General features: G+C 45.4%; 1 pseudogene; it reads right to left on the bottom strand.

Moving 5' to 3' along the window:
• Window positions 1–3607: 3607 nt before the first annotated feature.
• LOC132429374 (protein PRRC2C pseudogene) lies at window positions 3608–6104 on the bottom strand (annotated as a pseudogene).
• Between the last annotated feature and the right edge of the window lie 6627 nt (window positions 6105–12731).

A 12731-nucleotide genomic window follows, 5' to 3' on the forward strand; every position in this document is an offset into this window, starting at 1 on the left:
GTAAAAACTGTCATTGCCCAGATACGCCCTGCACAGGTGCTGTATCGACATTACCTCACTGAATACCACCATGCGCTGTGCACCCAAGACCACCAAGACTCCCAGTCAGGGGTTCTCAGACTTTGGGGTGCTTAAGAATCACATTGGAGCTGAGCACAATGGCACACAGGGGTGTCACACCCTTAGATCTGGGGTGGGGTCCAGGAACATGCATTTTTAATAGGCGTACTGACACTGATGTAGATGTCCAAGGACCACAGTAGTCTATCCAAATGGGATCCTTCTGGAGCTCCAGACTGGCCCTGGGAGGCTAGTGGCTTCCCTTTGGACCCTTGGAATCAGCCAGTCTGTTAATGCCTCAGAGCCTGCCATCCCCGGTCACCGTCCCAGTGAAAGCCCCTCCGGTTACCCCTGCTCCACAGGACACTTCAGGGCTGCTCCTCCCTCCCCACCCCCACCTCTCTGTTTCGCTCTCTCACCAACCTTCCCTCTGGGCCACTTGAAGCCCCCGCTAACTGGTAAACGCCCCTACATCTCTGACCCGTTTCCTACACCCTGTGATCTTAGATGAAACCCAGCTCTCCGCTCAGGACAGCACTCCCCAAGGCCACCACTAGCCTATGGTGCCTTTGGTGAATTAGAAGAAGGTGGCCCCTCTGGTTAGAAGGTCACATTGATTAAAAGCGCCCCCCTAGGCAGTCCAGCTTCTGAGGACCCAAAATGTGATCAAAGCTCAGATTCCAGTCCCTCCCCTCCTCGGACGACGTACTAACTGACAGATCCCAGTCTGACCACTTCCCTGGAGCCCTTCATGGAGACGGCTCAACATCCCCACTCCCCACCGGACCCACGGTCAAGAAGGGGGGGTGCTCTCCTCTTCACTCCCCACTTCCAAACCTTCACTCTTCCCCTTCCTGCAAAAGCCTCTGCCACGAGGTTGTATGAGCCTCCAACATTCCTCGTGACCATCGACCACCAACCTCACACTGAAGACCGACAGCCCTTCTCACTCTTCCACACCTGCCATCTTGCTGGGAAGCCTGGCTCGTCCAGCACTGAGTCACAGCTCACCGACCTCCTCAGCCCAGTGGGCTTGGTTTCTTTTCCTTCACACTCCCCCAAATCCAGGAACCTTGTCAGAATTGTCCCGCATCAGAAATCTCAAACTCCAGTAGCCCAGCACCCAACAGTAAGTCTCCTGCGCTCACTCCCTGTTCCTCAGCCTGAGGCTCCTGACCCGAGTCCTTCATTTTCTGTCCCCCAGCCAAGACCACACAGTTGACCTGAAAGCATCTACCTTCTATCTCCTTCTTCTGAGAAAACCCAATGCATCCCATCATCCGCCTCAACCCTCCTCTTCGGTTGAAGAAAAGCACACAATTCTATCATGGCACCAGGGGTTCCAAACTCAACTGTGTACTGAGCGCTTCAGATCAAGGATCTTCCTTGTGCTTTGTCGGCCACCTCTCCCATTCTCCTCAGGAACTGCTCCAACCTCCACAGCCCTCTTCAAGACCCCACCCACCCACCCAACCCCAAGCCCTCCATCTCAGCAGACAACAACTCTTCCTATCTTAGTGAGAAAACTGAAGCCCTAAGATGAGAGTCTCTCTAACTTTCCAGCCCCCACCTATACACTTACCCATCTGCACTCCTTCTTCTCCTTCTTCCCCAGGGTGAGTGTCCTTCTTCCTACCCCAGGCCAGTCCCTACCTCTGTGTTCTCCACCTTTGGAACCTGTTTGCATCAGTTGTCACTCCTTATCTTTCTTTTTTTTTTTTTTAATTTTTATTTATTTATTTTTGGCTATGTTGGGTCTTCGTTTCTGTGCACAGGTTTTCTCTAGTTGAAGCAAGCGGGGGCCACTCCTCGTCACGGTGTGCGGGCCTCTCACTGTCGCAGCCTCTCTTGATGCGGAGCACAAGCTCCAGACGTGCAGGCTCAGTAGTTGTGGCTCACTGGCCCACTGCGGCATGTGGGATCTTCCCAGACCAGGGCCCGAACCCGTGTCCCCTGCATTGGCAGGCAGATTCTCAACCACTGCGCCACCAGGGAAGCCTCTCTTTTTTTTTATTTAGAGTATACTTTATTAGTTTCTGTAATCAAACCCATGTAGATAAGACCTTACATATTTAATATAGTGTGTTACCCTTGTACAAATGGAAAAAAATGTTTGATGTGTTTAGACCAAATGCTTGTTAATTTCTGTACAATGCCAACCAAACATGGTACAACTGGGATACTTTTTCCAAAGTTGAGAGCACCACTAATGTTTCTAAAAATTCAAATTTTATGTATATAACAATGAGTATATATATGAAGAGAGGGAGAGAGACCAATAGCAATATGTTATGCGTTGATAGCAGTGACAGCTTTTCCAGGTTCTGCAGTCATACAGAGACATCCATTAAAAAAAAAAAAAAAGATAAAAAACAAAACCCCAGAAAACAGCAAAGTTCTGTTACTGTTGTGGTACCTGGCACTATCTTTTTTATTGGCTTCTCAATCATCATCTGAAAAGAAAACAGTCTAGAATAGCCTCATTGAAAACAGCTCTGATAAAGCACAGTCACTACTACACATCATAAAGCAGGTACAAGATAATTCCCAGGGGTAGGATACAGTACTGTCCTACATCTTTAATACCGGAGGATATAATTTAAAAGGCATTATTTGAGACTTGATTCTACTTTTCCAGCAGAGGGCCCAAAGGTTGGTTATGACACAGCTCTGGCACAGAAATGCACCTTCTTGGATAGGATTTCCTTTCTTTAGTGGCACTGTTCTAGGTACTCACTGATCTTCATGAACATCAGTTAAAACCCATGTAAAAAAACAAACAAAAAACAACCACTGGATTCATACAAAGATGACCGAGGAGAGGCAAGCAAAACTCAACAAGTATTTGACCAAATCTGTCAGATCTGAATGGGAAGAGCTCCATGGAAGAAAGGAGATGCCAGGTAGAACTTCAAAGCTTCGGGCCACAACCAAAACCCAGCGTCATTTCAAACAGAGGCAGTGGCCAAACACTGCCCACTTGGATATGTTCAAGGATGCTGACATTAATATTTCCCTCATCCAGGAAGAGGGGGAGATCAGTTGCTGAACTTTGATTGTGTTCAATTCAATCACCATGTTACAAAAATAGCAAGTTGTCATAATAAAAAATAAGGCTCCTCTCTACCAGTTATCTTATGTTTTCACCACCAAGCCTACAAATGCTACCGCCATATCCAAAGAACACAGGGAGCAAAGAAACCACATCTGATGTCTTAGCTGAGACCACATTGTTCAGGCTGAGCTATTCCTCTGTGGTGTCATTTCTCTCGTATTTCTGGTGTGTCATCTAACCATAAGGATTTTAGTTCTAAATTATATGCACTCAAGGAATGTGTGCACATATTCGTACATAAATTCTGGTTGAAGATGCATGGCCATCCAGAGTGCATGTTACATGGTAGGGGCGAGCTGGCAAAGCCTCGTTTTCCTGGGGCAGCAGCTGTGTGTCACTGTAAATTGCTCCTACGTCCCTTGTGCACCTCCAAGCTCTGGGCAGGATATTGTCCCAGACCGTTTTATCCCTGGCTGCTGGCATTATCTGACTTCATTCTCCCTCTTTCCCTGTCCCCTCCCCCAACCCTTGCAATAAACCACATTTTTGAGCCTTTATTTCTTCCATTTTGATTGCCTGAGGTTTAACTGGTCCAGTTCTAACAGGTTTGGTGACTATGGTGGGTGCAGGGGGTGGCTTTTCTTCAGCTTTTTCCTGACCAGGAGGGTCAGTCAGTGTTTCAGGAGGTTTACTGTAACCACTGTCCACTTTCTGGACTTTGCCTCCTATCTGTTTGCTCTGTTGCTGTTCAGCGAAGAACCACTGCATGGACTGAAAAACCTCTGCTCTCTGCCAACACCTAGGACCAAGCGTCTTGTGGCTGAGTCCTGTTCTCACAGCTCTCTTCTGGGGTGCCAACTGTGTAGGAAATGGTTGTGTCATTCTCACAGTGGCAGGGGCTGACCGGAACGGCTTCTCATAGACAATGCTGTTTGTTTTGCTGGACTGGCTGTGCAGACTTGTGGAAGCAGCCCGGAAGGGACTAGAGGTTGGTATGGTGCTTCTACTGCTGATTGGAGGCATGCCTGGTTTTATATCAGTGCCACTTCCTAAGGCTTTTAGTTCCATTTCAGACATTTTTTTACTGCAGTTGTGATCATGCTGTGCTGAGTTCCAGCAGGAACTAATCCTCTGAAAGGCTGGCTTATTTGCGCAGGACGACTCATGCTCTGTGCCTGCACTTGTGGGGTGGGATGCTGTAATGGGGGCTAAAGAGTCTGAAGCAGAGCAGTTAAAGGCTGTCCCGTAGACCCAAAATTAGGCAAGAAAAGCTGGAATGCTGGTAAAGGTACTGCAACCTGCTGGAGAGCCCTCGGTGACTGGGCAGTGTTATAAAAATTTGTCTGACCAGGCTGTTGTAGTTGTCCAGAATAAAGATTTGAAGCCTGGGTGAGATCCACTCTAGCCTGGAGAAGATGTGTATCAGTCAGTTGGGAACCTTCTAGTCCTGATGCCTGACCCAGCTGATGTTCATACAATACAGGAATAGGCTGCATATTTGAAGTTTGTTGAAAGCCAAGACCCAATTGTGCCCTGGCAGGTCTCCGGAGTTGGACAGCTGGAAAGTTGTGGATGGCAGTACCAGAAAGGACCATAGACAGCAGGGATAGACTGCTTTGAATAAAGCCTGGCTGAGATACATACAGTTGAAGTGAAGAACTAAATAATGTCTGAGCCTGGGAAACAGCAGGTCTAGCACCCAGTAGGGCTGGATGCTGTCCTTGCGGTGGTGCATAAATAGGGATTGGAATCTGCTGGACTGAGTTTGGCTGAGAAAGACCTTGTTGGAAGCCTCATTGCTGAGCCAAGGATGGTGGAGCCAATCGTGCATGTTCAGTGTTGAATAATGACTTGGGTCCATAGAGAAAGCTGGGATTTGAGCTGCTGCAGACTGAGACACATAGACTCGTGGACTCTGTTGCTGCTGGGTGATGAGCGAAGGCATACAGCTTAACTTGCAGAAGGCAGGCTGCTTGTCTGGGGTTTCACGTTACAAGTATTAGGAGGGTGTGATGTGGTTGTATTCACTTCTTATCTTTCAACCTCTCCTTCTCTAGTGTTTTCCTGCCTCTTATCCTATAAATACATTCAAGTATTGCAACATTTTAAAAACAAACAAAAACCTTCTTTCACTTGGGTCTCCCAGCCCCACCTTATCTCCCTTCTTCCTCCTTTATTAAAATCTATACTGCTCTCCCCACTTCCTTCCCTCCCCAATTCAATCCACTGCAGTCTCTGATCCCCTAGTCACCACTCCTCAGTCAAAAATCATCAATACCTTCCTATTGCCAAATCCAGTGGAGAGCTTTCTATACTTTTCTTATTGATGCGCTTGACTCTATTATTCACTTTCTCTTTCTTAAAACTGTCTACTCCCTCATGACTGTAACGCCATCCTTTCTACACAAGTGTGTGTCTCCACTTTGGAATCCCCCTCCACCCACCACTTAATCATTGGGGTTCCCTGTCAATCAGCCCTTAAACTACTACTCTTCACATTCCACATGGTGTTCTTGGACAATAGCATTCAATGTTGAAGTTTTCACTATCACCTATATTCAGGTAACTCACAAGTCTATATCCCAGCCTGGATTTCCTTCCTGAACATCAGATTCGTGTATACAACTCTGTGCTAGGCATCTCCACCAGGACATTTCACAGGCACCTCAAACTAGATCTGTCTCGAGCTGAACTCATCCTCTCCACTCTTACCCCAAACCTGATCCTCCTGTGTTCCCCATCTTAGTCAACGGCACCATCATCCACCCTTCCGGTCATCCTTAACCCCACCCTCTCCTCAGCAATCTGCCTCTAAGATCTGCTCTCTTTATTGCCCTGATTTTTAAAATCTATCCCCTCCCCTCTATGCCCTGCACCTGCTGCTGATGAATTGTGTGGTGATTCATCACCGCTCACCTGGACTATTAAGACAGCCTCCTAACTGGACTCCTAATTCCAGATTTTTCACTTTCACATCTGTTCCCCACATAATCGCTGAAGTGTGTGATCCAGACCAAGATCTGGCCATGTCACTCACTTGCTTTAAAACCCATTGCCTATAGGATAGAGTTTTAAATTCTTGGCATGACCTACAAGGCCTCCCATTACTTGGCCTCTATTCAGTCTCCAGCATCAGCCCCATCAATCCTGGTACTGAACATTATGTCGTAGTAATTCTCTGCTCATAGCACACTGTTTCATCCTCCACACTTCTCTCATTCAGGAAAACCTCCCCCCACCTCTCCCACTTGTCTGGGTCATCTCCCCCCATCTTTCAAAACAACTCATCCACTGTTTACTCCAAAACTCATTCTTGCCCTTCATTTGTATTCCTAAAGCATCCTGTGCTTACCTCTATCTTAGCATTTACCCATTACTTTGAAGCTACCTGCTTATGGACCTACCTCCCAACACTAAACGAAATGCAGAATCAGGGATTGGGTGCTGGGTGCTGGTCTTTGCTGGGTGATTGCCCACTGCCCCCACCACCCCCGGGCTGAGCAGAGTGCCTGACACGTACTAGGCGCTCAAATAACAATTACTGGATTGACTCTCACAGCAGGGCTATGAATCAGAGACAAACAAAAATACGCAGCCTCAGACAGCAAGTCACACACTAGTAGGTGGGAGAGCAGCAACTTAAAACCAACGCTAAGGCCTGTGCTCTTTTAAGCACAACCTGGAAAACATAAGCTAAGTGTGGAGGAGATGAGAATGACATGTCAGGGTACCAGCCTAGGGGTGATGGTATATGTGGAGCGATCTAGGGAAATGAAGGTGAGCTAGATTCTGGGGGCAGCAGCATAGAGTCCTAAGGCCCTGGCGTTGCTGATTCTCAGCAGAGCCCTGATGTGATAAGCTGCCAGCAGTGCCAGGCCTGAGCTGCCCGGTAGGTAAATCTAGATGCTAGGCCTGAGGCAGCCAGTGTCCCCACAGACACTCAAGACTGTGCTTCACAGCCACCTTCTGAGTCCTGCGCTTACCCCTCTCTCGGGCACAAGCCTCCAGGAAGTTCCTAGTGTAGATCAAGACAGGGAATATCCAAAGGGTATTACAAGATAAATAAATGTGGACCTGTGTGAACAAGAGCTGCCATGTCCCTCAGCCTCTCTTGAGGGAGGTTCCCATCCTTCTCCCACCCACCCTCCAGCAGCCTTCCCATACGACCTGAAACAGAAGGCGGCCACCAAAAGGAGTCAAGTGGCAGAGGCTGAAATAAGCCAAGGAAAGCTCAAGTCCAGGACCCCACAGAATGAAGGGAACATTCTGAGACAGCAGGCAACAAGGGGGACCGTTAGATGTAGCTGAAGGGCCCACACCTGCATGCATTGAAACGGCCCTCCCTGCCCTGGAGGAGGATTGTTCTGGACAAAGAAGGTACAAGGGCATGGGGTTGCAATAACACCAGTGAAAGAAAACTAAACATATCTATGTTTACAAAACACAGGAAGCCAGTAAGGGTGTGGACAACAATGGATAAAGATGGGGTGCCCTTCTCTGGTAAAATCCATGTCAAAGGCAAAGAGCCAGAATGACCCCATTAGCAGAGAAGCTGGCAGGTATCCAGGGCATGAACACCCCACCCTTTGTCCTCACCTGAGTGTCTGGGGGCAAGCCAGCCTATCACCTCCCCTAGAGAGTTCTAGAGAGCTCATGTCCTGCCTGGGGAAGAAGTCTGGAGCAGCCTTGGCTCTAAATCATGTTTCATTCACGGATGGAGACATTCACACACCTCTCCCCACACTGCTTCTGCTCTGCAGACTGCAGTGAATGTTTTCAGTTTACAAACTTTCACAGGAAAAGAGAACTCGCTATCTATCCTCTTTCCCACCTCCCCCAGCCAATCAAGCCCAGCGCCACCCCAGTTCGGCTGCAGTGAACAGCTCATTACCAGCTGGACAGGTTGCGTCCTAGAGCCCAAGTGGAGCACCCACAGCCCTGATTCGCCTGTCATCGCTCAAGGAGGAATCCTCCTCCGGAGGAAGTGTGGGCAGCTCCCAGGCCCCACCTCAGTGGACTCTCTCCAATAATAATAACAACAAGGAAAGCAAGACTTTACTGAGTGCCTCTCTGTGCCAGGCATTGTGCTCCACATGTATCAATATTATCTCATTAAAATCTCCCAACAACCTTATGATATGGGTGCTACCATTATCCTCATTTTATGGAGGAGGACTTATCAGAGCAGTTCAACGTATTGGTCTGAGGTCACATGGATAGCAAAAGGTGAATCAGGAATGCAACAAAGATCTTTCTTCCCAACTTCAGAGATGCTGCGCTTTAACCACTCACATAGAAGGGACCATCTTCCTTGCCATTCATTGTATGGACTATGATTTTGATAGCTTCTGACAGCTGCTCAAGTTTTCAGAACTTTCTTGGTTTCCCATTGGAGTGTACGCTTCCTGAGGTCAAAAACCATTTTTAATGGACCTTTGGACGTGATACCAAGAACATAAATGCTGACTGATCAACTGAAGGGTTCAAAACACCACGGATGTTTAATAAATGGTATTTATTGGTTGTTATTAAAAGTCACTAATATTTCACATACCAGGTAATTCCTTTCCTCTAGAGCAGGTTTTCACAACCTCAGCACTACTGACACTTGGGTCTGGATAACTGGTGGTCATGAGGGTTGTCCTGTGCATTGTAGAATGTTTGCAGCACCCCTGGCCTCTACTACTCACCAGTAGCACCCCCTCCACAAGTTGTGGCAACAAAAAATGCCTCCAGACATTGCCAAGTACCCCGTGGGTGGCAAAATCACCCCCAGGTGGGAACTACTGCTCTAGAATAAACAAATAAAGATAAATGCACTTATTCTCTCAGCATAAAACACAAGAAAGCTTATTTCCACCTACAATAAAACAGCACTCTTATTACTCAGTTAATAAATATAGAGGTCCTGAGAAGTACTTACTAAATAAAAGCCCCAGAGCACCAATTTCAGAAGATCAAGATAATGTTCTTGTTATGCCTGAACCAAATCACTTTCTGCTGCTAGAATCTTGTGTAGTGGGATGTCAAGCCCGTGGGAACCCACGGCCAAAAAGGAAAGGCCTGATTTCAAATCCCAGCTTGTAGCCCCAAATCATTTTTTTTGTAACAAGATGGAGTAGACATAAATGTTTTTAAATCTCAGCTCCTTTACTTACTAGCTTCTGGTCAATTCACTTAATATCACTGGGTCTCAATTCCTGTAAGATGGGAGTGATGGTTCCTAGCTCATGGGATTGTTGTGAAGATTAAATAAAACAGATGCAAAGCAAGGTCTGCCTCAGAAGGGCTTAAAAATAGTCACTCCTTTCCCTGTCCTCACTTGGCACCAGGCCCTTCAGAGCATGATACATACCAATTTATTTTTGCTTTCTCCATGCCATCCAACAGAGCTGGCCTCAACTCTGGCTGCACCTGAGAATACCTGAAGAGTTTTCAGAATGCTTTGCTGCACCTGAGAATACCTGCAGAGCTTTCAAAATGCCTTGCAGCACCTGAGAATACCTGCAGAGTTTTCAAAATGCTGATGTCTGAGCCCCACTGCATACCAACTAGATCAGAATCTTTGGCTTGAGAGTATATATTGTAAGCATTAAAAATTTTATTCATGATAAAAGGAATACATTATCTTTCACATAATTTTCTTTATGCCAAATAATAAAACAGTAATAATGTTTGTATCAGTTCTTAAAACATGGCAATATTATATTATCATTAATAATCAATACATTATAAATAATTTAAATAAATCAGTATATCTCCAAATGGCATCTATTGTATTCTTAGGATCCACATGTTCCATTAGAATTTTTAGATTTTATGTTTCAATTTCAATCATCATTTAAAAATAGCCCTTATAGTTGGGGGGGAGGGATAAATTAGGAGCTTGGGATTATCATACACATACTATGACATACAAAATAGATAACTAACAAGGACTACTGTATAGCACAGAGAATTCTATTCAATATTCTGTAATAACCTATATGGGAAAAGAATCTGAAAAAGAATGAATATATGTATATGTATAACTGAAACTAACACAACGTTGTAAATCAACTATACTCCAATAATTTTTTTTAAATAGCCCTTATATGTTATTTGTTAAAAAGCATCTTTGAAATGGTAATTCTCAACTGAAAGATATGTTAGAATAAGATTTTAATTTCTTAAGTCAATGTTTCTCAAAGTTTCAGGAAACAGTGCTACAAATATTGTATCAATAACAAATTACATAAGTGACAAAACTGCGTTTGTACACAGGCTAAAAATAGAGCCTATTTGTTATCAGGAGAGTAGATACTGTTATTTGTTTTGTTTTTAGGAACGATAAGAAGCTATAGTATACAGTAATAATATTTAAAATGTTGCTACATCGTATCAATTCAGTACAAAAGGAAAACAATCAGAGTTCACAATTAATGGCACAAGTTAGTAGCATCTAACAGAATTAAATGAATTAAAGGATGTTCCTGTGACTCAACTAATGAAATGATATTGAAAAGGGAAAGGTATGGGCTGGATTCAGGGCTGTGTTTCAATAGGGTTGTATATTACATCAGCACATCATAAACTCCATTGGAGCAGGGGTTTGTCATTCCCTCAGTGCCTACAACAGTATCAAACCCAGAGAAACAGTCAGCCAACGTCTCTAAAATAACGAACCCCACCTTCCTCTTACTGTGTTATTCTTTCTACTCTTATTACCCTTAGATCCTTAATTTCTTCTTTTTTAAATCTTATATTTCTGTTAGCTACCTGAAATCCTATATGAATAAGGTAGGATTTTAGAAAATCAATACACTTTTAAAGAATTGGATGTAAGGGAATTCCCATAAGTAGCAACTTTCTTTGACTTTACCTCTGGAGAGCTGTCTCCATCACTTTCTCATCAGACGACCACATAGATCCATGGCTCATCCACGGAGTCCTAAGTCACGCCCCACTGATTAAACCATCCTATGTTTTCTCACTATTGAGCTGTCCAGTTAAACAGTACGAACAAGAATGTGAATTTCTTGATAAATACTTCACCCTGCAAAGAAATTTCAAAGTCTAGCTAACAGGAACTAAAGGGAGAGCCAACTGTTTCCAGAGGTTATTGACCAAGGCTGGCTAAACTCTCTCCAAGCACCTTGCAATGCACCTCCTCTCAGGCAGAGCTCTTGCCTCTCCAGGGAGAAACCAGTCACCAAACCAGGTGCATGTGCACAATGTGCAGCAAGCTAAATGCTGAAATGCTGAGGTTTGTAACAAAGAAAGGGTTTATTCACGAGGCAGCCAAATGAGGAGATGGGAGAAGGACTCTCAGATCTGCCTCGCCAAAGGCGAGGGGCTCGAAACGTTTACAGGATAAAGAAGCAGAGTGGTCTTAGGCATGAGGAAAGAGGACTGGAAGTAGGGAAAAGGTGAGGTAATCTGTGTTCTACCCAGGTTCAGTTTTAGGGTCAGTGGTCCCAACTAGTCTTAGCTGACTCGAACTGGACAAGAGTTGACTCCAAATTCCTTGGCTACGTGAAGCTTCAAGGGTATGCAATCGGCAACAAAATAATTAAGGCGAGCTTGCGCTTACGCTTTGCTCAGAGAGGGCAGGCTATAAGCGGAGGGGGGGTTTAACAAGCTATTCCCTTACCTGCTGTTCTGTAAGATAAGCTCAAATATTTCTGTTAGTCACCAGTTTCTGTTAATGCCGTGGGGCATGGTTTCAAATGCATGCTGGCCGGCCACATGAAAAGGGTGTCCAAACCTTCCTCCTCCCTCTGCCTGGGATGCAGTTTCGAGTCCCTCTTCTGCTGGGGGTTGGGGAGCATTGAGCCTGGACTTCTCTTCTTGTCTCATTTCACTTCTTCACCCACCAAACCAGACCACGAAGTGCCCTCAAAAATGAATGAAACCAATTTTCAGTTTGGGGGGACTGTGGATTCTAACGTTGGAATCCATTAAAAGCTTCAACCTCGCACTCAATGAGGAAGAGTTCTTTGACACTCACCCTGAGACAGCTTTCCAGTCCCTACTTAAAAGCCAGCAATCCCAGCTTCTTTCCACAAGGCATTTGGGGAAGATATGAGGCAAAGTCTTCACAGACCCTGGTTTCCAGACTTTGGATTTCAGGGACCTAGATAGGGTGCTAATCTTTCCAAATAAAGCCAACTTATTTCTTACTTTGCCAAATAAGGACATTTTAAAAATAAACAGATGAGTGGGAGGGGGTTCTACTATCTACAATCTACGAGGACGGTATTTTCATTTAAGAAAAAGGACATTTTAATAATAAAATGTCAAAAAGCTGTAATGTCGGAATAAAAGGCAGACCTTTAAATTAAATAAATTTTTGTGTTTTTTGTGTGATTTTTGTTTTTGTTTTTGTTTTCTGCGGTACGCGGGCCTCTCACTGTTGTGGCTTCTCCCGTTGCGGAGCACAGGCTCCGGACGCGCAGGCTCAGCGGCCATGGCTCACGGGCCCAGCTGCTCCGCAGCATGTGGGATCTTCCCGGACCGGGGCACGAACCCGTGTCCCCTGCATCGGCAGGCGGACTCTCAACCACTGCACCGCCAGGGAAGCCTGTGTTCTCTTTTAAAATCTCACCATCTTACTCTCATTTCTCTCATTCCATGA

This window comes from Delphinus delphis, chromosome 8 (genome assembly GCF_949987515.2).
Source record: "Delphinus delphis chromosome 8, mDelDel1.2, whole genome shotgun sequence".
Taxonomy (NCBI): Eukaryota; Metazoa; Chordata; class Mammalia; order Artiodactyla; family Delphinidae; genus Delphinus; species Delphinus delphis.